Here is a 25,857-nt window from a genome sequence, read left to right on the forward strand (position 1 = left end):
AGGAAAGTCCTGCTTCTCTCTTCTCTGGCACTTTTCAGACATTCCACAGAGAATGCCGTCCTCGGTGATGACTGTGATGATCACCTCTGCACTACTGGCATTTCAGCTATGGGCAGAAAAATTTTAAGGGCCTATTTTGAAGGTTGAGACTGCATAGCTACCCGGTCTTGTGTTCTTCTAAACACCTTAACAGAACTGCCACATCCTTCTAGAAGCTCCCGTTTCTGCTTCGTCATGGTCAAGATGCATGTTCATGTTGTCCAAAATGGTTCTGTCTTTACTACAGATGCCTACAACCTGATGGAAACACTGCAGTTTGTCATCTAAATATGTAAGCTGATCAGTTGCAGAGGCTGAAACTCCTTTGGTCTTTCCTGTTTGGATTCTTTTCAGTTTTATTCTTCAATGACTCATCTTAAACTGCATCTTAACTTGGAAGCCCCTTCATTTCTTTTAAGAGTAGATGGGAGCATAGATCTTTTTTTTTTTTAAATAATAAAAATTCCTCCAGCAATTTTTCTCCTTTTTCACATTATATGAAACTTACCACCCCCCTCCCCAGATAGTAAGCGGAAAATCGTGATCATGTAGTGAGGAACTCAATCAACGGTGGCTGCTATCTCTGTGAAGATCTGGGACTGCTCATGAGCAGAGAGCTTTCTGGCAGGCTGGGCAAAGGCACCGGGCCCAGAAAGTGTGCCTGAAGTCCTCCTGCCTGTTTTACAATTTCCTTAAGCGCTCCCCTGCCCTGGGCAGCTGCGTCTACATTGCTTGTAGAGAGAAGAAAACAGGAGTTTGGCGAAGTGAAACAGGACAAACACAAGAGCACATCTTTAGACAGCTTTGCAGGAAAAGGTGACGGTAGATGGGGATTTCCTATCTCCAAAGTATTCCAAAAATTCTACTGAATTTGGGGGAGGGAGGGTTATTTTGAAGATTTTAATCTGACCAACATCTAAAAATACTGTACTCTAAAATTCACCATCATTTCACATTAATACTATCATATTCGGGGTTATGCTTAAAATTGAAGATCTTACTCAGATACCTTAAATTTTAAAAATTACCATCCTTTGGTAGAACTCAAACTCTTATAATCAGAGGCACTGCAGCATTTATTCAGCCCTGCTATGGTGAAAGAGCAAGTTACCTTTTCTTTGGAGGGCTGGCCAAAAATCTTGATCAATTTACTAATGGATCTTCATCTGCTGTGATTGTAGAAGCTCTTTCTTCTTAACTTTGTTCAGACCTACAAAAAAAAAAGAAAACAGGCAAAGCGATGAAATAATGGATAAAATGAATCAGAAATCTACAGTCTCATTAGTTGCCAGATGTCCCCAAATTATTATATGTGCTTTAAAATGTCAAAGTGTTAAAATCTGAAGCACTGTACCAGTTTTACACCAAACACAATTCAACTTTTTTTTTTTTTTAACAATGAATTTAATTGGCTATATTTATACAGTAAACTAAGAACAAATGACTACTCAATATGTACATAGAGTCAGCCTCCTGGGGCTTAAAATCATTTTGTGTAATTTGCCACTAATGAGTTTTCACTTAATTTTTAAAATGACTATTCAGGAAGCCTGCTCCTATGAAACCTGTCAGAATCACAGATTTAAACACACAACACACCGAGTGAGAATATTATTTGGAGAGCTCTCTCTGTCCTTTATCATTCAGCAGTTTATAAAAGCAATTTATAATAGTACAGACAGGAAACAAAAGCTCAGTTAAACCATCTTTCTAAAAAGCACACACACACACACAAAAACCCCACTCCCTTATTTATGTATTTTTGTACTTGTCCATACATGCACATATAAAATCCATGGCTGATTCATGTCAGTGTATGGCAAAAACCACTACAATATTGTAAAGTAATTAGCCTCCAACTAATAAAAATAAATGAAAAAAAAAATAGAATGTGGGCACTATTCAAATAAATTTGGGGAGGAGCACTGAGGTACAGAATCAAGGGACCAGAGATAAACAAGCCAGAGTTAGAAATTAAGCTGGTGTTCAACATTGACAGGCAGCAGGAGAGAAAGAACAGCAAATATGGGCAACAACACAGCTATGGCACAGATGCTGTTCAAGTATAAAGCACAAGGCAGGCTGCTTTCATATGAAAAATTCACTAGCAATACACTTCTCTTCCTATAATCCTCACTAGCTATTCATCAAGGTCGGGAGGCAGGAATACTGCTTTCCTCAACTCATATTTATTATCATACACTCGAAGGTGGCAAGCCAAATATTTCTAAGGTTTGAGGTGCTAATAAAGCTTCTGCCAAACTCAGTGGCTGAAATTCTATGCCATGTTTGAACATTTATTCATAATTACCTTTATTGGCTCTTAAGGTGCTCCTGGATCATATCCCTCCCCTCTCCCTTTTTAAACAGTTTGTTTTATTCACTCACAAAATATTATTCAGCAATGTAATCATTCCTACAATCTTTATAAACCAGCTGTTTCTCAGATTTCAAACTGCATCCCAGTCTCGTACCTTTTAAAAATTTTTCTCTGATTTCTATTTTAGTGTTTCTTTTCTGCCTTATTTCCAATAAAAGCCACTATCCTGTTTAACATGTCTGTCCTGAGCCAAAATTCATTTCTCTGCATCCTAAACAGCTATGTCAAATTTTACAGCTATGCCAAATCACTCCAAGGGAACCTACGAATTCCCAGAATAGAAGCAGCCACTAAAGATGTTATGCTACAGATAGCCACCTCCCTGATGGTTATTCCTTCAAGGTAGGCTGGAGATGCAAACAGAATAACACTGGCATCGTATGTGCTTGACCTTACTTCTCCAGGTCAAGCTAGTTTTCAATTTTCCATCAGGATACTTCAGCTATATCTCCAAGTATTCCAGGAAGTCATCAGATCTTGAGTGCTGTAAAATCTCCCCCAAGATAGTGTTTGCTTTTAAAAGAATTCACCATTTACTAGCCTGAATACTGTAAAAATGCTTTAAGAGAAACCCTATTCTTGGAGAAAAATGGTAGTGGCAACTACTAAAAATAAGCATTTAAAAATAGTAACTTTTCTCAGAATAGGGGTCAGAAATCTTTCTGCAATAGGAAAAAAGAAAAAAAAAAACTATCACATGTTTGTATATGTTCTTTCATTTTATCTTCACAATAACACTGTGTTCAAAAGAGCTGTTATTATGATCTCCATTTTACTACTGAGGAAACAAACTGAGAGGTCATAATTTGCTCAAGATTACCCAGCAAATAAATGGTTTGAAACTAGAACCAGAACGGAGGCCTTTGGTGTTATTTAGTTCCCTTTTCAGTACACCAAACTGTCTAAACAGCCGTTTTATTTTCTTTTGCGAAGAGAGAGATAATTTAAAAGGAAGACTGGAGAATATTTCCAAACAATAGAAACATAAAACTTGATAGCTTTTACTCATTCACCACCTACTATATAATAAGCATTCAATAAATATAATTTTTAAAGGTTTTTTAAAAGTGACAGCCCATTACAGGTGGGAGAGGAGATGAAACAAAGAGACACATAATTTGAATGTTCTCCAAAGTCCTGAGAGGCATAGATTTACTTTCTTTTTCTTTCGGTTGGGAGGTGGAGGTGGAGATTGTAGATGATGCCTTTTGTCCAGAGTGGCCGCCAAGCCCACGGTGGTTCTATAAGCACCATATTTCCCAGTGCCAAGTCATGTTTGTACTATGGGACTCCAAACTCTTGTTCTGGCCAAAGCTGGACACATGACCCAACCTGAGACATTGCCTTCGCTCTCCTGAGAACCAGAAATTGGGATGAACAGGGTCTACTCTATGTGCTCTCAATGTCTAGGCAAAGCCCAGTGAGCAAAGACTGACGCGTGAAGGTGGTGCTCAGAGTAAACCAGTCCCAGGGGGCCCAGGAACCCCAGAGGACAGAAAAGGAACTGGCTTCTGCCTGAGGGGTTCCAGGGCTTTCTTGTCCCACGTATAGTCTCCAACTGGATTCAAGCACATCCTCTGTAGGGTTTTAAGAATCCCCTGGACCTGCAGGGTAAATGGCCCCCTAACCTGAGCTTAAATTTTTGAAACTGATTTCTGATAACCACAACAAAAATAATCTTGCAGAAAAGACAGCAATATTTTTGTACTACTAAATAAATAAATGGGCAGATACCAGCAGAATTTGATGTAAAAGAAGGTCCTGTGGAATGCCCAAGGGTTCAGAAAAGTCTTCTCATTAACTTTAAATAGCAAAAAGCCCACACTGTTACATGGGCAGCATCTTATGAGTTTTAAAGAAAAGAACTCATTTTCTAGGAGTTACATTTCTATGTCCTTTTAAGACTCTGAGAGCCTTGTTGCAATTTAAGGCGTAATCTGGATCACTTCTTGTTATATAATTGAGTCTATCAAAATTAAGCAAAACTGCACTAACCTTGATAGAGAAAAGGAAGTACAGGCTACACTGAGTTGGTCCTGTTTTTAAGCATGACAGTACACACTTTCTTTTTATTTCTTAAATTTCCTTCACTTCCAGGCAAACTCTGGAACTTTAGTGTAAGAATGTACCCCCAGGTGCTTGCAGAGAGGCTGTGAAAGAGAAGAGAAAGGGCTGCAGAGGCAGGCCCAACAACGAGGACCACAAAGGTTCTGACTTGATTCTATCTCCTAAGCTGGAGGTGAGGGAAGGCTGACTCCTCTCTCTCCGTATCTCAGAAGAGGGCTACCCCAGCAGGTTTATTTATTCAGTGAAAATGTATGGAGTGTGTGCCCTGTGCCCAGTGATGTGCCCCGAAAGCACAGGATCCAGGAGTGTATGAATCTGAGCCACCTCCTAGGTTACACGTTTTTCTCTCCATTCAACTCTCACTGCAAAGACCATGGGCCTAAAAGAGTTTACTGTTTTGTCTGTTTGTTTAGTGATCTTACAGGAAAAGGGTGGGGAGGGATTTGTTGGTAATATTTAAAAAGTGGGGAAATCCACTTAAAATTCCATATTTCTACTTTCTCTTCCAAAAATGTGGCTACTAAGGCTAGCTCTCCTACATGGGGCTGATGCTATGTCGTGGGATGCCTCTCGTCACTGAGCATGTACCTCCCAAAGTATGCAGCTTGGCCACATCACTAATTTTCCTTCCAGGCTTGTCTCCTATCAGAAGCCAAGCTTGTGACTCTGAGCCTTTGTTGCTTTCCTGTCTCCCAATTGAAAAACCATTAAAAAAAATTTTTTTAAGCTGGTTGTCAACTGTGGGCATATTCTCCAAAAACATGATTTAAATGGGGTCCTTAGCTTACTCAGTGTCCTCCTACCCAAGCTCCACCTTGCTTTCACCCTGACCAGTTTTCTCCCTGGCAAAACAAATTTAAGAACGAAACTCTACACAGTTGACCATCTCATCCGCAGGTTCCTCATCCATGGATTCAACCATCACTGATCTGATCGGACACTATGTTTACAATCTGCAGTTGAAACTGTGGACACACAACCAGTGGATACCATGGGACTGGATGTGCACGGTGCAGTCCTGGACCCAATCCCCCGTGGGCACTGTTAGGTTTCTGGAACTCCTGAGCCACAGGGACTGCTCTGAGGGTCACTCCAGTCAACACCAAACCAGCCTGAAAAGAGAACTGGTAAAGGAGCTGAAGCCACCTGCTAGGAAGGACAGCAGCACCTCTGCCTAGGTTTCAAGGATACATCTTAGTGCCCTGCAGTCAGTCATGGGCTTTCCTGACCCTCCATGAAACTCCTTACGTGGAGTCTTAACATTTTTAAAGGAGCCTCTGTTTTCTGACAGCTTCTGTGTATACACCCACATTCAGCTCCTCTCTTCCCCAAAGGGTTCAACATAGTCATTCCTTTGCCCTCTCAGGTCTCATGGCTCTTTCATCTCAAGTCCCAACTCTCCCAGACTTCTCTGAGATATACTGGATTCTCTATCCTTTTAGCTCAGGGGTCAGCAGGCCATTTTTCCATCAGTTGTGACTATAGTACACTATTTTACCAGAACCCTAAGAGAGAACCAGAAGTGTAACAGAATTCCCAGAGCCCTAATTTGTCTGTGAAAAACCCTTGGTCAAGTCAGTGGGTTTACAGGTTGACTTACAGACGCACATGCAAACAGTAACAGCAGGAGCAGCCTTCATGTACTAAGCACTTACTATGTGCCCAGTGCTATTAACCCGCCGTTAACTTCCCTGGTGGCTCAGATGGTAACGAATCTGCCTGGAATGCGGGAGGACCTGGGTTCAATCCCTGGGTTGGGAAGATTCCTCTGCGGAAGGAAATGGCTGCCCACTCCAGTATTCTTGCCTGGAGAATTTCACGGACAGAGGAGCCTGGCAGGCAAAGAATCGGACATGACTGAGCGAGTCACACTTTCACACTAACCCCTTATGTGTGTCATTAACTCGATCCTCCCAGGTCTGTGATGTTGGAACTTTTTACTCTACTCCTTTAACAGAGAGAAAACTGAGGCTTGTGAGGAGAGGCCAATAAGGGGCAGACCTGAGGCAGATGCATCCATGAGGTGAGCTTCTATCATTCCTTCCCACCTATATTCTTTCACAGCTGCTCTTTCTGCCACCGTGAATTCCTCTCTTCCTACCTTTCAAGAAACTCACCTCCCTAAGGGGGTTTCTTGGAGGCAAGGTCTGCAACATTTCAATCTTGTTTCCCCAGGGCTGTTAATAAATGCCTGCTGAATAGAACTGGGTTAAATGGAACCACAGGCTCTGACAATTACCCCTCCACTCAAAGTAACACGGACCTGGGAGGGGTGTTCTTCCCTTGCTAAGAACTTGCCATCAGACCTGAGCAAAAAGTAGCTCTTCTGACGTTAACCTCACTCTTCCCAGACAAATTCACGATAGAGCTGAGAAGTTCCAGGAAGGAAGGAGGAGGGGTAAATTATAGCCCAATACTCCTGTTATCCTCTTCCGAGAGGAACAAAAAGTCTGTGAAGTCGAATGGAAGGATGCAAGCCTGGGGGACAGAGAGGGTTTCTCCTCTAATATTTTGCCAGGGGAACATTAATCTCCTATTACCAAACTGGGGTTCCAGAATTCTAAACTTCACATAAATAAACTCAGTCAAGTCATTCTTCGCTACTCGAGGTGGTCCTTCAGGAAAGATAAATGAACAGCTAGCAACTATTTAGTTCTGGGGTCATACATATTAACATTATCAATAATAATAACTTTCATTGAGTGTTTCCTCTGGGCTAGACCCAGTGCTAAGTATCTGACAGGCCCAGTCTTGATTTTCACTGCAGTCCTATGAACAACATTAATAAGGAAGGAAATAGGGGTCTAAAATAGATGGCTTGTCCAAGGTCACTACAAAATGGCTTACAGTAAAGGCAGTGGCTAATGGGACAAAAGTGTAATTTTTATGAACAATGCCTGCAGGCTTTTTAAGTTCTATCCTTCCTCTTGAAATAATGCTATCTAAGGGCGGGCGGAACAGTCTATTACGTATCTCCCTCTAAAAGATCCAGAAATAAATATATAAATAAATAAAAGATCCAGAAAAAAAATCCCTCCTCTTCTGTTCTCTCTCTTGTCGCGCAGTCGTGCCCGACTCTTTGCGGCCCCGTGGACTGCAGCCCACCAAGCTCCTCTGTCCATGAGATTTTCCAGGCAAGGATACTGGAGTGGGTTGCCATTTCCTTCTCCAGGGGATCTTTCCAACCCAGGGATCAAACCCGGGTCTCCTGCACTGCAGGCAGATTCTTTACCGGCTGTGCTACAAGGGAAGCCCTCTTCTATTAAGCCCCTCTAATTATTATCTATGATAGATTGCCAATGCTCACCTATACTCACATTCTCCTCCTTCTGAGCACACAGTTAGACTAAATTTCCCAATACGCATTGTAGTAAGGTATAACCATATGACTGAGTCCTAAAACGTGAACAGAAATGTTGGATGCCACTTCTAGGCTTGGCCCATAGAAACCTCCTTTTCTTAATCCTCAATCTCTCATACCCTCTGCTGGTCAAATGGAGAGGGTTCCAAGCAACAAGAAGTGAGCGAAGCCACAAAATCTCACTCCTGAGTGACTGGGAAAAGTGAGAGCGTCCTTGCCAACACACACAGAGCTGTGACTTGAGTGAGAAATAAACATGGATTGTGTTAAAATACCGAGGTTTTGGGTAGTGACAGCAGTCAACCTACACTAATACAGTATTATTGTTGTCACTACATCATCAGCATTTTCCTTGCCAATGGCACAGCTATAATTTATTTAAAGTACACTAAGTAATGGGCTTTCTTGGTGGCTCAGACGGTAAAGAATATGCCTGCAATGCAGGAGACCCAGGTTTGATTCCCAGGTGGGGAAGATCCCCTGGAGAAGGGAATGGCTATGCACTTTAGTACTCTGGCCTGGAGAATTCCATGGACAGAGGAGCCTGGCAGACTACAGTTCACAGGATCGCAAAGAGTCAGATACAACTGAGCAATGACCACTTTCACACATTACGTAATGGGCAATACATGCCTATTTCATTCATTTCTCACTATGACATAGGTATCATATGCATGTTACAGGTAACAAAATCAAGGGTCAGAGATCAATAATCATTTCCTCTGAACAATTACAGCATTTACAATCTGAAAGATTACGTAATTAATTATAGATTGCCTTATTATACACATTGTATTGATAGGTTAAGTAATTTTCACTCCCGTACTTAGTTGGTTTTTCTTGTACTTATAACTTATTTTCCTCATCTGGATAGAAAACTGCTAACAGGAAGGTTATATCTTGCATCTCTAAATTCTGTATCACTTCATACTTTGTATAAATATTTAAGTTAATTAATAGATATATATTCTTTAAATTATCTCTCTATATAATGTGTGTGAAAGTGAAAAAGTGAAAGTGTTAGTTGTGTCTGATCCTTTGTGACCCATGGACTGTAGCTTGCGGGACTCCTCTATCCATGCTCCAGGCAAGAATAATGGAGTGGATATATATTTTATATATATATATGAAGTTATATATATATATATGAAGTTTTATATATAGTATTATGGGCCACTGCCTCTTAAATGTGCCTGACCAAGAAAACAGGCTTATATGCTCTCAAGAGTTACCTAGTATGTTGCTTATTTTAGACCCATCACTTAATGAGTATCATGAATGCAGTTTTTCCATACTGTAATTCCACATGTGACTGTTCTCCACATGTGACATAGCACAGTGGCTGGCATATATTCAATGGTCAAGAAATGATTGGTCCCTTCTCTTCTATCCCAACAGCTACTATAAGTAGAGTCATATGTTGCTTGAAGGAAAAAAGAAAAAAAGAAAAATGTCAGTAAATAGAGGCTGATTTTAATTACAAAGGATATTTTCCTATCTGGGAGGAAGACTGTCTAAAATGCCAGGAGCTACAGTCAAATGGAGGCCAAATGCCAGTTACATGAGTATCCCATTTGTAAACATCTGTGCAGGAGCAGGACCTCTATGCAAGCTGAGCAGCAAGGCTCACTCCTTCACCAAGGGTGAGCTCAGAATGGTGCCCTGTGACCCACCTTCTACTTGCTCAATTACAGTTCTATAAGTCCCCATGTCGGGCTCCCTAAAGCCATGGTATGGTTAGCTGTAAACAAACACTAAGCTGTCCTCCTACAGCTCCCAGAGTTTTTTTTTTTTTTAACATTTTGTTAGAAAACAACACACTGGCATCTGAGGAAGATTTCTTCCGTCTGAGGCTGTTTGTTCCCACCTTCATTCACCCATAGGAGTCCATTTCCAAAAAATCTCATTAACATCACACAGACACTGACTTTCTTATGGTGACATCTCACATTAACCACATACAGTAAAATTCTGTACCACAATCTTTACATCAGGCAATTAATGTGAAGAGTTCAACTGTTGTTCATTTAAATATCCTGTTCCAAAGAGTCTCTCTGCTTTAAAGAGTTCTTTCAGGATCAAATGGAATACAGATGTGGGTCACTTACTTTATTTGGTACAATTAAAGTATATATTTGGGCTTCTTTCTCTCGCTCAGTAATCAACTGTAATATTTACTTTGTCAATGGAATTGGCTTTTCCCAGGGTAATTTTCCCTTTAACTTCACAGTATCGTCCTTAACAGTAGGCAATAAGGTTAATGCTATAATCAGCTATTAGGTTGGCACATGCGACTTTAGCCGCTGTTCAAATATAGCAACACAGAGTATAGAACATCCAAGCTAGAAAAACACAGGTTTGAAAATTAGTGAATCAAACTCTGGATAACAAGTTGTTTTATTTTTTTCAATTTTTTTTGTCTGACTCTTTCTGATCCCATGAACTATACAGTTTATGGAATTCTCCAGGCCAGAATACTGGAGTGGGTAGCCTTTCCCTTCTCCAGGGTATCTTCCCAACCCAGGGATCGAACCCAGGTCTCTCACATTGCAGGCAGATTCTTTACCAGCTGAGCCACAGGGAAGCTCACAAGTTGTTTTAAAAATAAATATTTCTTTAAGACGTTTAACATATATATTCTTTTTTTTTTCATATATATTCTTTTTAAAATAAAATTCTTTTTAAAATACTGACCGACAGAAAGAAAAACACCAACACAGTATATTAATGCATATACATGGAATTTAGAAAGATGGTAACAATGACCCTATTTGCGAGACAGCAAAAGAGACACAGATATAAAGAACAGACTTTAGGACTCTGTGGGAGAAGGCAAGGGTGGGATGATTTGAGAGAATAGCACTGAAACATGTATATTACCATATGTGAAATAGATGACCAGTCCAAGCTCATTGTATGAAACAGGACACTCAAAGCTGGTGCGCTGGGACAACCCTGAGGGATGGGACGGGGAGGGAGGTGGGAGGGGTTTCAGGACGGGGGACATGTGTACACCCGTGGCTGATGCATGTCAATGTATGGCAAAACCACCACAATACTGTAAAGTAATTAGCCTCCAATTAAAATAAATAAACTAAAAAAAAATAAAAGGAAACCATAAAAGTTATAAGCATTAAAAAAAAAAAAACTGACCAAAAAAAAACACAACAGTCTCAAAAGATCATATATATGCAACATTCCCCAGATGACAAAATTATAGAGTTGAAGAACAGATTAGTGGTTGCTAGGAGTTAGTGATTGTGAGGATAACAGGAATGACTGTGACTGTAAAGAAGGGAACAGGGGAGATTTCTGCAGTGATGGGATAGTTGTACACCTTGATTACTACAGTGGTTACTACAGCATGTGATAAACCAGCACAGAACATGCCCATGTCAATCCCCTGGCGCTGCTGCCGTACTACAGTTAGACAAGATGTAGTCAGTGGGAGAGGCTGGGTGGAGCGCAACCAGGGCCCCTCTGTACCATCTTCACAGTCTCCTGTGAATCTTGAATTATCTCAAAATTACAAGGTAAAACAAACAAGAAAAATAGCTAGAGCTTCCTCGGTGGTTCAGCAATAAAGAATCCGCCTGCCAATGCAGGGGACGTGGGTTTGATCCCTGATCCAGGAACGTCCCCCATACTGCTAAGCCCATGAGCCACAACTATCAAGTAGGTGCTCTACAGCCGGGAGCTGCAACTACTGAAGCCCCAAAGCCCAAGAGACCATGAGCCGCAACAAGAGAAGCCACCCCAATGAGAAGTCCGCGCACTGCAGCAAAGGGTGGCCCCCGCTCATCCCAACTAAAGAAAAGTCCTCACAGCAATGAAGACCCAGCACAGTGAAAAAATAAAATTTGTTTTAAAAAAAAAGTTAAATGTTGGACTTAAATATATTTCATAGGCCAATTTATTCATCTTAAAAGATTAAATAATGCCCAAGCCCATGCAAATATATTTTCATCATTGAATTTTCCATTCTGTATACAAATGAACTGCCGATTATCTTGACAAAACCTAGGAGAGAGTGACAATAGAGGTTTTAGAGTTGGTGTTGCTGTCGGGATGCTTACTGTTCAGGTCAATGTCAGTAACATGAACCACGGTGACAGCCAACACCCAGATATCTTACAAAAGGCAGGTAGTACACAATATATAAAAAAACAAGGACATGTATTTAAAGACTCATTTTAAAATCTGTAAAGATTCTGCCACAAAGAAAAAAAAAAGAGAGATAGAGAGCCATCAAACAGAATAGTTCAAATATAACTTAACCTATTTTGTGATTTCTGTATGCTAATCAAGATCCTATTGAGTGTATGATTATAATGTAATTTGCAAAATGTATTCTTAGACATATGTGATTACCAAATATGAGATTTATTTTTTATGTACACAAGGCAATCATTTCTACAATTCAAACATCTCTCTGGCTAAATTAATATAAATTGCTCCGATATGCCAATAATAAATAAGAGACAAAGAGAATTCCAGAAGGTGGGAGATGCAAATTAAACGAAGCCACTGTCAGTTATTTTCACTAGGGCTTTAGACAGGGATCTTTTTATCACTGATTAAAATGCAACATTCTGGGACTACAATCAAAAACACGACTCTCTGATTCCCTGTATCTCACACCTAGCTGGCTCAACACTGGTTCATCATGACTCGGAATCTAAAGAGAGGTTGGCAGCACTTCATAAATACCTTCCTGTTCGCTCCTTCCTACAGTGATGCAATTTGACCTACATTTCCAGTGCCCATTGAAACTTCGTAGGAGGGGGAAGAGGAGAGTTTTTCATTTCTCCTACCCTCTGATTAACGAGGACAGCAAATGCCACTCAAGGGACTGCTACTGGGCAGAAGCAAAGGGGGTAAAAAGTCACGTCGGTAGGAAATTCCACAAGAGAACATTTAGAAATATTTCATTCTCTGATTCTGCAAACAAACTGTCATGGCTTCACAAGACAACAGCAAGGAAGTTGCTCCACTTTCCACTCTAGTCAGCAGAGGACACTACAGGCTATTTCATTTACTTCAGGGTCCCAGCATGATGAAAATTAAACTTGAACCATATATTCATCTTTGCAACAATCTTTTTTTGCAAAAGAAACTATTAATTTTGGAGCGATTTTAACTTTACAGAGAAGTTGTAAAGACTAAACAGAGGATCCCCATATATCCCCACAGCCCGTTTCCCCATCCTTCATCTCTCACTGTCACATTTGCCAGAACAAATGAAACAATATTGGCACATTATAATTAACTGAAGTCCATATTTCATTCAGATTTCCTTAGTTCTTGCCTAATGCCCTTTACCTGCTCCAGGATCCCATCCATCTCACATTACATTTAGTTGTCCGGTTTCCTGTACTCCTCTAGACTGTGACAGTTTCTCAGACTTTCCTTTTCTGATAAACTCGACAAAAGTTTTGAGAGTATCGGTGAAGTATTTTGGAAAAAGAGTTGAATTGCTTGTCCAACGTTTTTCTCATGATTATAATGAGATTATTGAACTGGGGGAGGCAGACCACAGAGCTAAAGTGCAACCCTCATTACTTCACATCAAGTGCTCATTTGTCAGTGGTTGTGTTAACTTGATCAACTGGCAGACGTAATACCTGTCAGGTTTCTCTACTGTAAAGGTTCTCTCCCCCTTTTCCATACTGTATTCTGGGGATGGAAGTCACTGTGCAAAGCCCACATTTAAGGGATAGGCAGTTCTGCTTCACTTCCTTTCTGGAGATTATTGACAAAAATTGTTTGGAACTCTTCCACATCGAAAATTTAGTCTCTCTCATTTGCTTATTATTCCGTCACTTATTTGTATCAGTATGGACTTAGGGGTATGTGTTTTATATTATTATTTTGCTATACAATTATATTATTATTTTGCTATGTTACTTATTATTTATATATTTTACTATAATGTATTATATGTATACTGTATATCTTATTTATATTTATTTTATATCTTGAGTTAAAATTTAAAACTATTTAGTTCAATCATCCCAGCTGTGACCACCGGGAGCCCTTTTAGGCTCCTGTGTCCCTTTGACATACACCATCAATGTGTGTTATGCATCAGTGTGGGTTTTTTGTTTGTTACTCCTTGCTTTCTGGTATTAAAATATGCTCCAGGCTCATCTTGCTTATTACCTTCCCCAGCTGTAGAATTAAGTTATGTCTGGTTCCTTTTATTGGAAAACAGTATTAGAAATCAAGACCTGGGAATTGGGGCTTATCAAAGTCTGTTCAAGTTTTAAAACTTCTACATGAACTACTGGTACAGTAAATCAACACAATTATCTCATTAAATATTAATACCTTCATTTTGTAGCATAACATGCTAAATCATGAAGAGGATGCTTAGTAATCAAACTGCCATCTGATGGGCCAAACTTTCAGGTTTGGTATGACAATAAATGACTTATTATAATGAAGTTTCTGGGGGGTGGGAGAAGTGGAGAAAGAAAGGTATAGAGTTGTTTTCCATGGTTGGGGGCAGGGAACAAAAATCTAGAATTAAATGTGGCATGCTTGCTGTTCTGTGCAAGGTCTCCTCCTTTTCGCCCTTATTACCATTAAATGCTACTTCCTTTATGTGAGCTCTTAATTACCTGAGTTAAAGGAAAACATAAATATCTGATCTAGCTTTGAAATACATCGATGAAGACCTATGACAGCAGCTACACCTTCCTATTTATGGTCTGAATACTTTAATATTACACTTAGTTTATCTTTGTTGAGACTCATCAGTGGAACACAAGGACAGAGCCAGGAACTCTATAGTGGGGGTGCCTAGTGGGAATCAAACAGATTTCCATTGAAAAGTGAGCCACACAAACTGGAGTTAATCCCATGCAACACACACAGAAAAATTCTTCACCTCTGACTCCAACCATCAGTCTGTGTAAACAGACTATGTGAATAAAATCTTTGGTGACCTCACTCCCCCTCCTCCTCTTTTTTTTTTTAAACAGAAAATAGATTGGTACCAGGACCTAATACTGATTTTTCTCTGTCATTGTTTTCCCACTCTATCTGATTAAGATTTATATTCAGTAAACATTTCTTGAGCCTCTTCTGTGCACTACACAGCACACTATGCCTAGTGCTTCCAATTAATCCAATGGATTAAAAAAAAATTAAGAGCTCTGTTCCCACTATTCCCTTTCAGCTGAGCTGCTGAAGCTGTTGAAAAATAAGTCAGGCCTTGACAATACTGAAACGGTGCAAAATGGTCTGGAGAGCGCATGGCTTAGCATCTCCTTCTGCAGTTGTCTGATATCTTAGAAAAGATCGTAGCTTCCCGTCTGTAAAACAGATATAATCAAACCTACTTCTCAAGGAGAATGCATGGGAAGCACTGCCCAAGCTCACACAATGGATTCTGTAAGAACTGGCTCGTGTTCACGCTTCACGTTTCATCATACTCACATCTAAGAAACACAGGAGGACTGCCCAACTGAAGCATTCCGTTACCTTTTTTCATTGCCAATTTTACTATCTTTGTAAACCCTAAAATCGTGATCTTAAAAAAAAAAGTCAATTCCCTATGCCCCAGTTAACCTGTCTTTGATAAATAAACAATGCCCATTCATTCAAGAGGCATGGACCAGAATGACAGGAAATATTAACAACAATAACAGCTAACATTGCCTGAAAGCTTATTTTGTGCCAGATACTATGTAGATGTAGCACAACAGGCCTATGAAATAGTTATTTTAACTGTCCCTAATTCCAAAAAGTCAGATACCACTTAGCAACAGAAGAACAATTTCCAAATGAGAAACTGAGGCTAGAGAGGTGAAGGAACTTGTGGATGGGTGCCATGCATCTGGGCTAGGCAACCTACTCTTATGTAAAACAAAAGGTAGCAAACAACAGTATGGTACTAAACAACTGAACATGAACATCTGTCCCTTACCCTTTTCAAACACTGTCGCACTGGGTGCTACAGTGGAATGAAAGAATCAGCTAAAATGTATCTTTGCTACAGAGATCCAAAGTGAGAGGGCTTAGGACACTTGTGCCCTCAAAAGGACTCCAAACTGAGACTTCCTGCTTCCAAAATGTGGTTAATTAGGAAAACCCAGTGAAGCCTCCCTACAGTATTTCACAGAAAGTAGCCGCTCCCCGGCCCAGCTTGCGAGGTTATTCACTCTTCGGCCCCACAGATGGCCTCAGAGTGTTCACACTGCAGGCCTGCTTCTGTATCTGTATCGGGGCTCAGTTCAGAAGTCACTACCTCTTCATCCAAATGGAGCTAATCCCACTACTGATTCCCTAAACTGGTGTAAAAGCACTCCTGCTGGCTTCCTCATTGATGTCAGCATCCCAGCTACTTAGTATCCAGGGCTCCTGCCTCCTGGAATTACTCCTAGGACAGTCACAGTTGTGGAGAAGAGCAATCAGGGAATCAGACCAGGATTTAAATCCGGTTTTCTACTTACAAACTGTGTGACCTCAAGCAAGTCAGTTCACCTCTCCCAAGTCAGGATTACTGGAGGAGATGAGAGTGGTAGAGCGCAGCGCCTCGCACAAAGCGCCACCATCACCACAGTTCCCATGCTACAGATCAGCCACTGAGGCTCCGAGTTGTGGAACACCAAAGGTCACAAAGCTGGTGAACGGTAGGGGGCAGGCTTGAACCCAGCCCTTTTTCCTTCCAACTCTGCTGAGCATCAGTTTGAAGCACCATGCTTGGCAATAAGGGCATAACTGTGAAACAGACGGACAGGTACCTGCTCTCCTGATGCTTACCTCCTGGTAGGGAAGACAGCCACCGAACCTTTACACAAGTGGAAAGGTGCTCAAAGGAGTAACAGCAGCGGGGCTGGAAACAAATGGGTTTGACCCCATGTAACAAGATCCCTGGAATTAGTCTGGAAAGTCAGAGAAAGCTTCCTTGAAATGAAGAGGTGGCAAGAGAAAAGATTCTCAGGAAGCATATTCGAGGAACTAAGACGCCAGAGCACCTGCAAAGGTTGGCGAGGTAGGCGGGGCGAGATCAGAGGACCACAGCAGAACATGGTAAGGATACTGGATGTCATCCATCACTGAAGCAATGGGAAGGCACCAAAAGATTGGCTGCCTGTAATGAAACAGTAGTAAAATGTTTATTCTAACCCCAGCTCCCTGATGTCAGGGTCATTTGGTATCTTTTTATGGTATGTACTTCTAGGTCACAGCAAGTATACTTCCGCTAAATATTTGTGAGCCACATGAGAGAATCTTTGGTAAAGACAAACCATTTCTCCCTCTTTCTAATTCCACAGCTGATGCTTCTATTAAAGTTCTTATCTCTGATTATCATAAATGAGTGTGGATCTCTTTTCATTGTCTGGCCGTAAGTTTCTGGAAAGCAGAGTAAATATCTTATTTATTTTTCTATCTCTCAAAGCCAAATGATCAACAGTTATGGATTGAAACAGATCCTCTTTTAACAGCCAAAAATTTCCTTCCTACCTTAGTGAAATAGACCTGAAAGGATAATTGTCAAAGATTTAAAAAAAGAAAAAAAAAGTTCTGCTTTCTTTTTGAAGCATAATTTTAATATCAAAAATCCATTTTGTTACTGTATGATTAAAAGTACAATTCTTATATTTTAGGATAAACTACTTGTACAGTTCACATGCATTTTTAAAAAAAAAGTCTTAGTTTAATTTTAACCAAGAACAAAATGCCCCAACAGAAGGTCTTTCAGTGATTTTCCAATTCTTCTGAAAATTGTTCAGATTCTCTCTCTGAATATTTAATTACTCTAGTAAGGGTAGGTTAACTGTTTAGGCTATTTATATTAAAAGACAGAACTGAGTCATAATCAATAGTCCATACACTTGAGGGTTTATTTTGGGATTTCGGGGGATGAGGATGATACGATAAAATGATGAAACCGGGATTATGAATATGCTACTAGGGTGTGCTAGTAATTTTCTCTGATCCTTTTTCCATCCCCAGACAAATTTTCCACCATTCTGACCCTGCTCTGTGCCCCAAAGGCTGACCTCTATGGGTAGCATCACTGGGTTCATGCAGGCAGGCTTCCAGGTGGGTTTGGCCAATAGAAGGCACTGGAAGGAGATCAAAGGAGGAGGAAAGAATGTGGGGGAGGGGAGTACTGCTTCTCTCTTCCCTCCCTAGTCTGGGACGCATTTTCTGGCAGTGACTAAATCCCTCCGGACTACAGCCCCTGTCAGACAGCCCTCCTCTCTGGCTCCTGCTCCCTCACTGGACTCCAGGAATGAATGCTATGTCTTCTTTTTGCTCCTCTGGACCTAGCAGTGATAACGGCTTCCCATTGCTGTTACCATTTCTGGGTGATGGGAACCTCTTGTCACCCTTAACTCTTTCCACTCTCGGAAAATAACCCCTTCATTCAAGTCCTGAACCATTAGAGTTGGACCACTTCCTGCCAGAACTAAGAATTCAAACCACAGAACTGTAAAACCAGCAATCCCCCTCCTCTGCATGTGAGCAGTTATCACAAGGGTTATTCATTTTCCAGAGCAATTCCTTCACACCAGGCACTACCTGTAAGCTCTTATGTTCCTCAGGCAGAAACGACACCTTTTAAACTGGTCAGTGCAGGAGAACACGGGAGGGTGCTCTTGGAAAACAGCTGGCAGAATGGAGGGGTGACACTTGACCATTCTCTAGGTAGGACTGTGCTGCATGTCAAAAATAAAATGTTTACAAAGAGATGCTGCTTCCTATTTCTCCCTGGGTTTCCTCTCAATGAGGGTGTGGAATCAAAGTCAGCACTGCATTTTCACACCAAATACCTAGAAGTTGTATCACTGCCTGGGGAAGTTGACCTGTGTGTCACTTCACTTTGCTAGTTTCTCAGACCGAAAGATCTGCTTTACCACTAGCCAAGGCACCGGAAAGAAAGCCAACCACCTTGTAATAATAGCCACCTGCCTGTGACCTTTCCTTCTTTCACAGGATAAATCTTTCCTCTGCACTAGGCAAAAGATGAGCAGGATGAGAACATTCTGCTTTGCTCAGCCTCGCCTGTCTCTTTAACAGATCTGACCAGATTAGCACTTTTCTTTTCCAATGGAGAGGACAGGCATAGGCTTATACCATAATCTGCTCTGAGCTCCTTGAGGTTTTTCTTTTACCAAGGCGACTGGATTTGAGGTTAGATGTTAATTGAAATCACCTGGGAGCCTCTAAACACGCCACCTTGCTTTCACTTGGCGTGAGTACCCTGGAGGTTACTGTATTTCTAAACATTGGGGCAGTCTTTCGATCAATCAAGAGTTGATTTAAAGAATCTTTCTAAGAGGTTGATAAGAACTCATGTGGCTTATGTCAACAAGACACTCCAACAGACTGCAAACGTCTCCCTCTGCAACCAGCAGGCATTCAGAGCTGGTGGCAAGAATTACTAAGATAAAGACAGGCAGATACACTATAGACTGTGGAAAAGATGCTCTGTTACCCCTCAAGACAGGCTGGCCAAAGAGCAAGATAGTTCTCATGGCCCATCCCAGCAGGGAAGCCCCTCTCTTCAGCCTGAGAGTAACACTGAAATGCAGTGGGATGAAGAAAACTTGGTTCTCACTGCGTATATCCATTTCTAATATTTGTTACTCTGAGGTGTTCATGTCAGAGAACATTTTATTGGAAAACTCTCTAGGCAGCTGTGTGGCTACACATCACATGTCAACAGTGGTATCTCTAGGTAGTAGAAACGTGAGTAACTTCTGTGTCCTTCTGTGTATTTGAGAAATTCCCCAAGTTTTTACAAACACCTATGATTCCTGCGATCTTGAAAAAAAAATGATTAAACAAAAACCCTATATGGATTCTGGAATTTTAGTTTTCCATAGGAATCAAGTTTATGTAATTCTTGAAACTCAAAATCCAAATGATGTTTCTGGGCTTTTGTGTATTTTAAGACTTTCAATAGTACAATCATTTTATGAACCATGTTTTCAAATGAAGAACTGGTTCACAATGTAAACACCAGCATGTGAAATTGGGTTTAACATGCAAATTTTTTTCTGGGATGCATCACAACTTGAGACAATTTAGATTCTTCAAGTTCAAAATTCACTATTTTCATACTCTCTGGTGCTCCTAATACAGATGAAAAATGGAACTGTTTCTTTTTGTAAGAATACCATACAGACGATATCATATGCAATGATATGGCTATGAGACTACAGATAAAAAACAGACTGGTGTTTCTTCCACCACGAATGCTAGCCAATAAAAACTTTCCAGTCTACAGCTGATTAATACTTGACACCAGATCTCTGGAAAAGAAAGCTAATCATTGCTGGCAGTTAGCTAAAGCAACAGACACACTCAGAAACCTGCCTACTACTGCATCATGACTGCTGTTCACTGTGACAACTGATTTTTCAATTCAGCGCCACTTACAATTGTAAACAGAAACCTAGAGTATGTACTAGCTTTTCAGGGAGCTACCTTTTTCATAATCTATAATGGCTAAACATGTGTTATTCAGTGTCTTGTAGGGTTGAAATTAACAAGGAATCTTAGAAACCATAAACATCTTTACTAGCTTCAGGAAGCTAGTAAATTTGAACAAGTGATTCCTTTTAAACTGTCCTGATGTTATGGTAAATGGTCTCTTTTCTAACTTCGATTTTCAAATGATTTATAGTTATAACTACCAGGACAATAATAATCAACAGGATGAGGAGTGGAGGGAGGAGAGAATAGAGTTTTAAATATCTCCTCTTAGAGCAACTAAGAGTAGCTAAGAGGGGATATTTAATCTCCTTTTGTGTTCAGTATATTAAAACTTTTTTAAAAAAGTGAATAAAATACAAAGAAATGAAAAATATACATTTTTCAATGCATTACTCTGCTAGCACTCTTTATGATTAAGTTCAAGGATTCTAAAGGTTCAAAATGTGTGCAAAAGTGAAACCATGAGACAAATTACATTTTCAACTAGTGCTAACAGAGTATGTTTAGAAGTTGTAGAAATCAGTGTCTGAAATAAATTGGAAAAAAGAGAGACAATTTAAAAACTAGTGTTAAATGCTAAAATGAGATTCTAAAGCCATGAAAAGTCTTGTGATTTCTCAGTTTATAAGATCCGGCCAAACAAAAACCACCATATTGCCATTATGATCATGTTGATGGTTCAGATGACAATGAAATTTTAATACTGAGGGGAAAAGGGCCTAACATACAGCCCAACTGTTAACAGAACACAGTCTGGAGACCTTAATTAAATGAAAGGGTCAAGGGCTCCTCTCAAAATTTCATGTAGTGATGGACCTGAACAGCAGAAAACAGAGCAGATCATTTAAAAGAAGAGTCCAGGGGTTGGGAGGAGGACAAATGACTACACCAAAGGTGGTAATTACACCCTGAGGAAGTAAAAAAGGCCAGACTGAAGGGCTCCAAGAGGTACTTCAAAACCAGCTAATCATGGGAAGAAGAGGTGGGGTAAATCGGCTCCTTGACTGGTTATCTATGGGGAAATAAAAAGATCCTGGGACTCCAAAGCAAGAGTAAACAAAAACAGCTGCAAAGGAGCAAGGTGACTATTAGGTACCTCCACCACAAACCAGTATCCCCCCAGTAAAACAGAGGGTCCTCATCGGCTTACCATCTCCAGGTCAGCCTGGGACTCTGGAAAACCAGAAAAAGGGCTTCTTCAGTTGGTAATCCACTATTCTAACACCACCCTCCACAAAGGCACAGGGGTCAAAGCACGCAGGGGTCCTCTTGCCCAAACTCATACATAGCAGGGGTAACTGTTTGCCTTTTCTAAACCATATTCTCATAAAAACGCAGGGGACATATGCTGTTCTCTGCTTTCAAAATATTAAAGTATAAAACAGGAAAATATGTGAAAATGCTCTGAATAAAATCACCTTGTATTGCACATTTTACTGACTGAACCATGATTTAACTCATATTCTAAAGGCTATATAGGGTGAGCCTTCAACTTATCTGGAAGGTCTAAAATGCTTAAGGTATTAGGAAGGATGCAGTGAAAGCAGCTAGACACTTCAAGAAGAGAAACACACACACAACAGTGTGAAACATTTAGTGCAGAGAATAACAGTGTGTATCTCACTGTGTCCTAAAGGGATTGCTATGCGCTGGGTAAAAATGTTCTTAACAGGGACTCTTTTACCAAAAAACAGTTTAGTGACAGTCCATGCGTTTTCCTTCTAAAATACAAGTGAAATGCGTATTTTATAAAAGATCACCACGTAAGAAATGGATAGATACATTCACTACTGCACTTAGAGAGGTAAGTGCTGATTAGCTGAAGCAGAAACTGGTGGTGTGGAGCCACAAGAATGGGTCTCAAACTGAGGTTTAAGAGGCATACAGGGTTGGGAGGGAGAGAAGAGTTGCATATATTAAATGTGATAGATGATGCACAAAGTAACCCACAGAGAGACCCACAGATGTTCGGACTGTGGACATCTGTGGTTTTCCCAGCCCTGCATCCAGTCCCCCTGCTAAGGAATGACAACTGGCCCAACAGGCACTTTCTTGGTGAGGCAGGAACCAAGGCACCTGCCAGCACCCTGTCTGAGTCTGAGCAATACACTTAGTAGGGAGACGGGTTAAAAACAACTGGAGAAGTTATGAAGCCTGGCACCCTGAGGACATTCTCCACTGAGTCCTTCTGCTACCTAAATCCCTGAGGCTGCCCTGGATCTGATCCATCCTAAGGCCTCGTTCTTCAGTTCTACTGTCAATGCTGGAAGCTACACCGCATCCTCCAGCAACCTCCATTTTTTCTTAAAGTGGCCAGATTTAGTTTCTGTTGCTTACAGCCAAGGATTTTAAACTGATTAGTTATTATTTTGAGTTGACAAGAATCAATTTTCTCAAAGATTTGGGAGAGAAAATTTGACTGGCAAGTAATTTAGCCTATTAAGGTTATGGCAAAACACAGGCATAATCATGGAGAATACAAAATAAATGCAGAATTTAAAGACCCTGGGTTTTTCTTTTGAGATTTTTAAAAATGTGCCTCTTCTCACTTCTCACTCTCTCCCTGTCCCATGCAAATATCTTTAGCAAGGAGGTTTAGGCAGCACCGGTATAGAGATTAACTTGCTTTAACTTTCAGGATCTGACCTCACACGAGGCAAGACCTGTGGAAGATGCCCTGCCCCAACTGTGAGCAAAACAATGATCACTGTTTTAAGCCACCAAGTTTTGGAGTAGGTTGCTATTACTCAGCAATAGATAAATCATAATATGTCTACACTCTTTTATTCCATGCAGAGCTTACAGTTTCCTAGGAAGGAACTCAACACTCCAGTGTTTCCAAATAACCACATCACAGTTAGATGTGGTTTTACACTTCTTACACATTTTGCAGTCAGGTCCGCATTTCTGATTACACAGAAACAATGAAATGCACCTCAGCTGGAACACAGAGGATCAGGCAGGAGGCAGAATGTACTCCATGGACAAGCTGACTCCAGTGAAAATAAAGAGAAAATTTTCTCAAATTATCATAGCTACACCACAAGGACACAGCAATTGAAGGTGACTAAGAGAAGAAAGATGAAGCAAAATGGCTACGTTTAAAAACTAGAGAACTCAAGACATTCACCACACACTATCTAGAGAAAATGCTTGCTTTAGGTCACCTTCTGTTCAACAACTACTGATATTGAAACAGTACCAACTCTACGCCCGTGAGCCTCTGAGCACTCTATTTTTTTTCCTTCTTTTTTTGATAGTGATAGGAGGGTAAAGGGAGCATGACTGGGTGAAACCAGACCACGTGCCTGTCTTGGCCAAGGGACCTGGTCTGGTGAGAGGGTTCAGGCTGCTGCATGTGGCCAGCAAGGCTCTGCCCTCATGCAAACCTACATCCAGAAGGGGGAAATACTTGTAGCTAATGTCATCAGCAGCAGCTCTACTGTCACCATCACACCTCACCCCTCCCACCTCTTCCTCCTGAGTCACTGCTAGTACCTGGCACTCTGCTAAGCACTTACCTCATTTAACCTTCACAACAGTTTATCAAGGTATCAGCACATTTTACAGATGAGGAGACTGAGGTCTAACTGGACAGAGGCAACATACCAAGTGCCGAGGCTCATGCTTGTAACCACTAGCCTATGTTCCCTCCATACATACGACTTACTTATGAAATTGATATTTATTTAGTCCTATAAGGAATTTCTTTTCTTTCCTGTTGGAAGAGTCTGGAAAATATTCTTGCTTATTACTAATATAGAAAACATTTTTAAAGATATATGAGAAAGCCTATTTCACTTCTCATTCAATACAACAGGGGAATGGTCATCTTGGGGAATGAGGCCTTAATCAGCCACAAGTACGAGATGTTTTTAATCTGCATGTTTATTCTTTAATAATAATGTTATCATTTTTTCCTAATTATAAAAGCAGCACATGGTAGCTGAAAAAAAAAATGACAAAAACATAAAGGAAAAAGATCATCACAATTATTACTCCCTAGAGATAATCAGCTCCTATTAGTATTTGGTGTTTCCAGATCCTTTTAGGTTTCTAAATACAGGGCTTTTTTCCACCTTAAAAATTACACATTAAACATATTTTCATGCTATTCTCTGTTTTCTTAAACAACATTCCCATGTCAATAAATATCAACCCGCAATATCCTGTTTAAAGACCACTCAGTATTTTACTGTATGGGCAGGCTCTAAATGACTTAATCAAGCCTTTATTAATAGGCATTCAGATTACTTTCTATGTTTTGCTATTACAAAAACACTTATGCACCTTTGTTTTAAGATAAATTCCTACACTTCAGCTTCCCATTCCATGACTCTGGATTTACACTGCCCCAAGTGTCATCCAGAAAATATGTACCAAATTAACCTTTTTTTTTAAAAAGAAGGAAACCCTTAAATGTTAAGAATAATAATGTAAAATTTCTAATATTCAGATTGAATGGCCAAGAAACTTTAAAACTGCAATTTATCTCTAAATGTCTAAAATGTCAATTCACGCCTCTGATCAAATTGCATTAGGTTTACATCTGGAGGGGGAAAACACTAAAGTAACCAATATGTGGGTTTTATTTTCAGTATAGTGTTGTTTTGAAAAGTTAAAACTCTGAAAATAATGTATTTGCTGTAAAAGAAGCAATTAGTAGAGAATTCTAAAAAAGGTAGGAAGAGAAGCAAAAAAAAAATTATAATGATCAATTATAGCAGCCACCAATTCACCAATTCTGCATCCAATAAAAAGGCCCAGGGAAAAGGGTCAAGAGAGTAAAAAGGCAAAAACTAGAAGAAGCAACTCTCAGAGCTTCAGGGCCGGCCAGATGAAATTACACACAGACGCAGACATCTAAATGCTCAGAACACACCAATCCTGGAGCTAGTCTCCAGGGGTTAGAACACTAGAGGAATCTCTGGGTGTTTCATTTAACCAAACATCATGCAGAGGAGGGTGGGGCAGGCTGCCTACAGGTAAGGGTGTCACCTAAGCAGCCTGAGGGCCTAGTATCAATTACTTCCCCTCCAGGGCACAGTCTGCTCTTTTGTAGCGAAAGCCCACTCATTGGAAAAGACCCTGATACTAGGAAAGACTGAGGGCAGGAAAAGGGGGTGACAGAGAATGAAATGGTTGGAAAGTGTCACAGACTCAACAGACATGAGGTGGAGAGAACTCCAGGAGATGGTGAGGGATAGGGAAACCTGGCATGCTGCAATCCGTGGGGTGGCAAAGAGTCAGACACAACTCAGCAACTGAACAACAGCCAGGGCACAAAGAGGGTGACAGGAACTTGAGCTTAAGACAGCTCCAAAAGCACTGATTCTCGTCAAAACCATCACACAAGACAGGACTTAATCATCAATTTCTACAGAAAACTGGGCAAGGTGAGAACATTTTTAGCAATAAATAATTTACTGATGAATACAATGTGTGTGCTAAGGAGGGAAGGCCACACAGGGTAACTAATAACAACTAACCTACTGGAGTCTCTTGCTAATGAGGCCAATGGGGGCAGGAGATAAAGCCTCCATGTCAAAAA

General features: G+C 40.5%; 1 protein-coding gene across 2 annotated transcripts in view; it reads right to left on the reverse strand.

Moving 5' to 3' along the window:
• ATXN7 (ataxin 7) overlaps positions 1 to 25,857 on the reverse strand; it is a 132,544-nt gene that overhangs the window by 102,735 nt on the left and 3,952 nt on the right. For both annotated transcript variants that reach the window (XM_043885953.1, XM_043885952.1), the window contains exon 2: positions 1,151 to 1,249. The gene's annotated coding sequence lies outside the window, so the exon portion shown is untranslated. The remainder of the gene's footprint in view (positions 1 to 1,150; positions 1,250 to 25,857) is intronic.

This window comes from Cervus elaphus, chromosome 24 (genome assembly GCF_910594005.1).
Source record: "Cervus elaphus chromosome 24, mCerEla1.1, whole genome shotgun sequence".
In the NCBI taxonomy this organism is placed as follows: domain Eukaryota; kingdom Metazoa; phylum Chordata; class Mammalia; order Artiodactyla; family Cervidae; genus Cervus; species Cervus elaphus.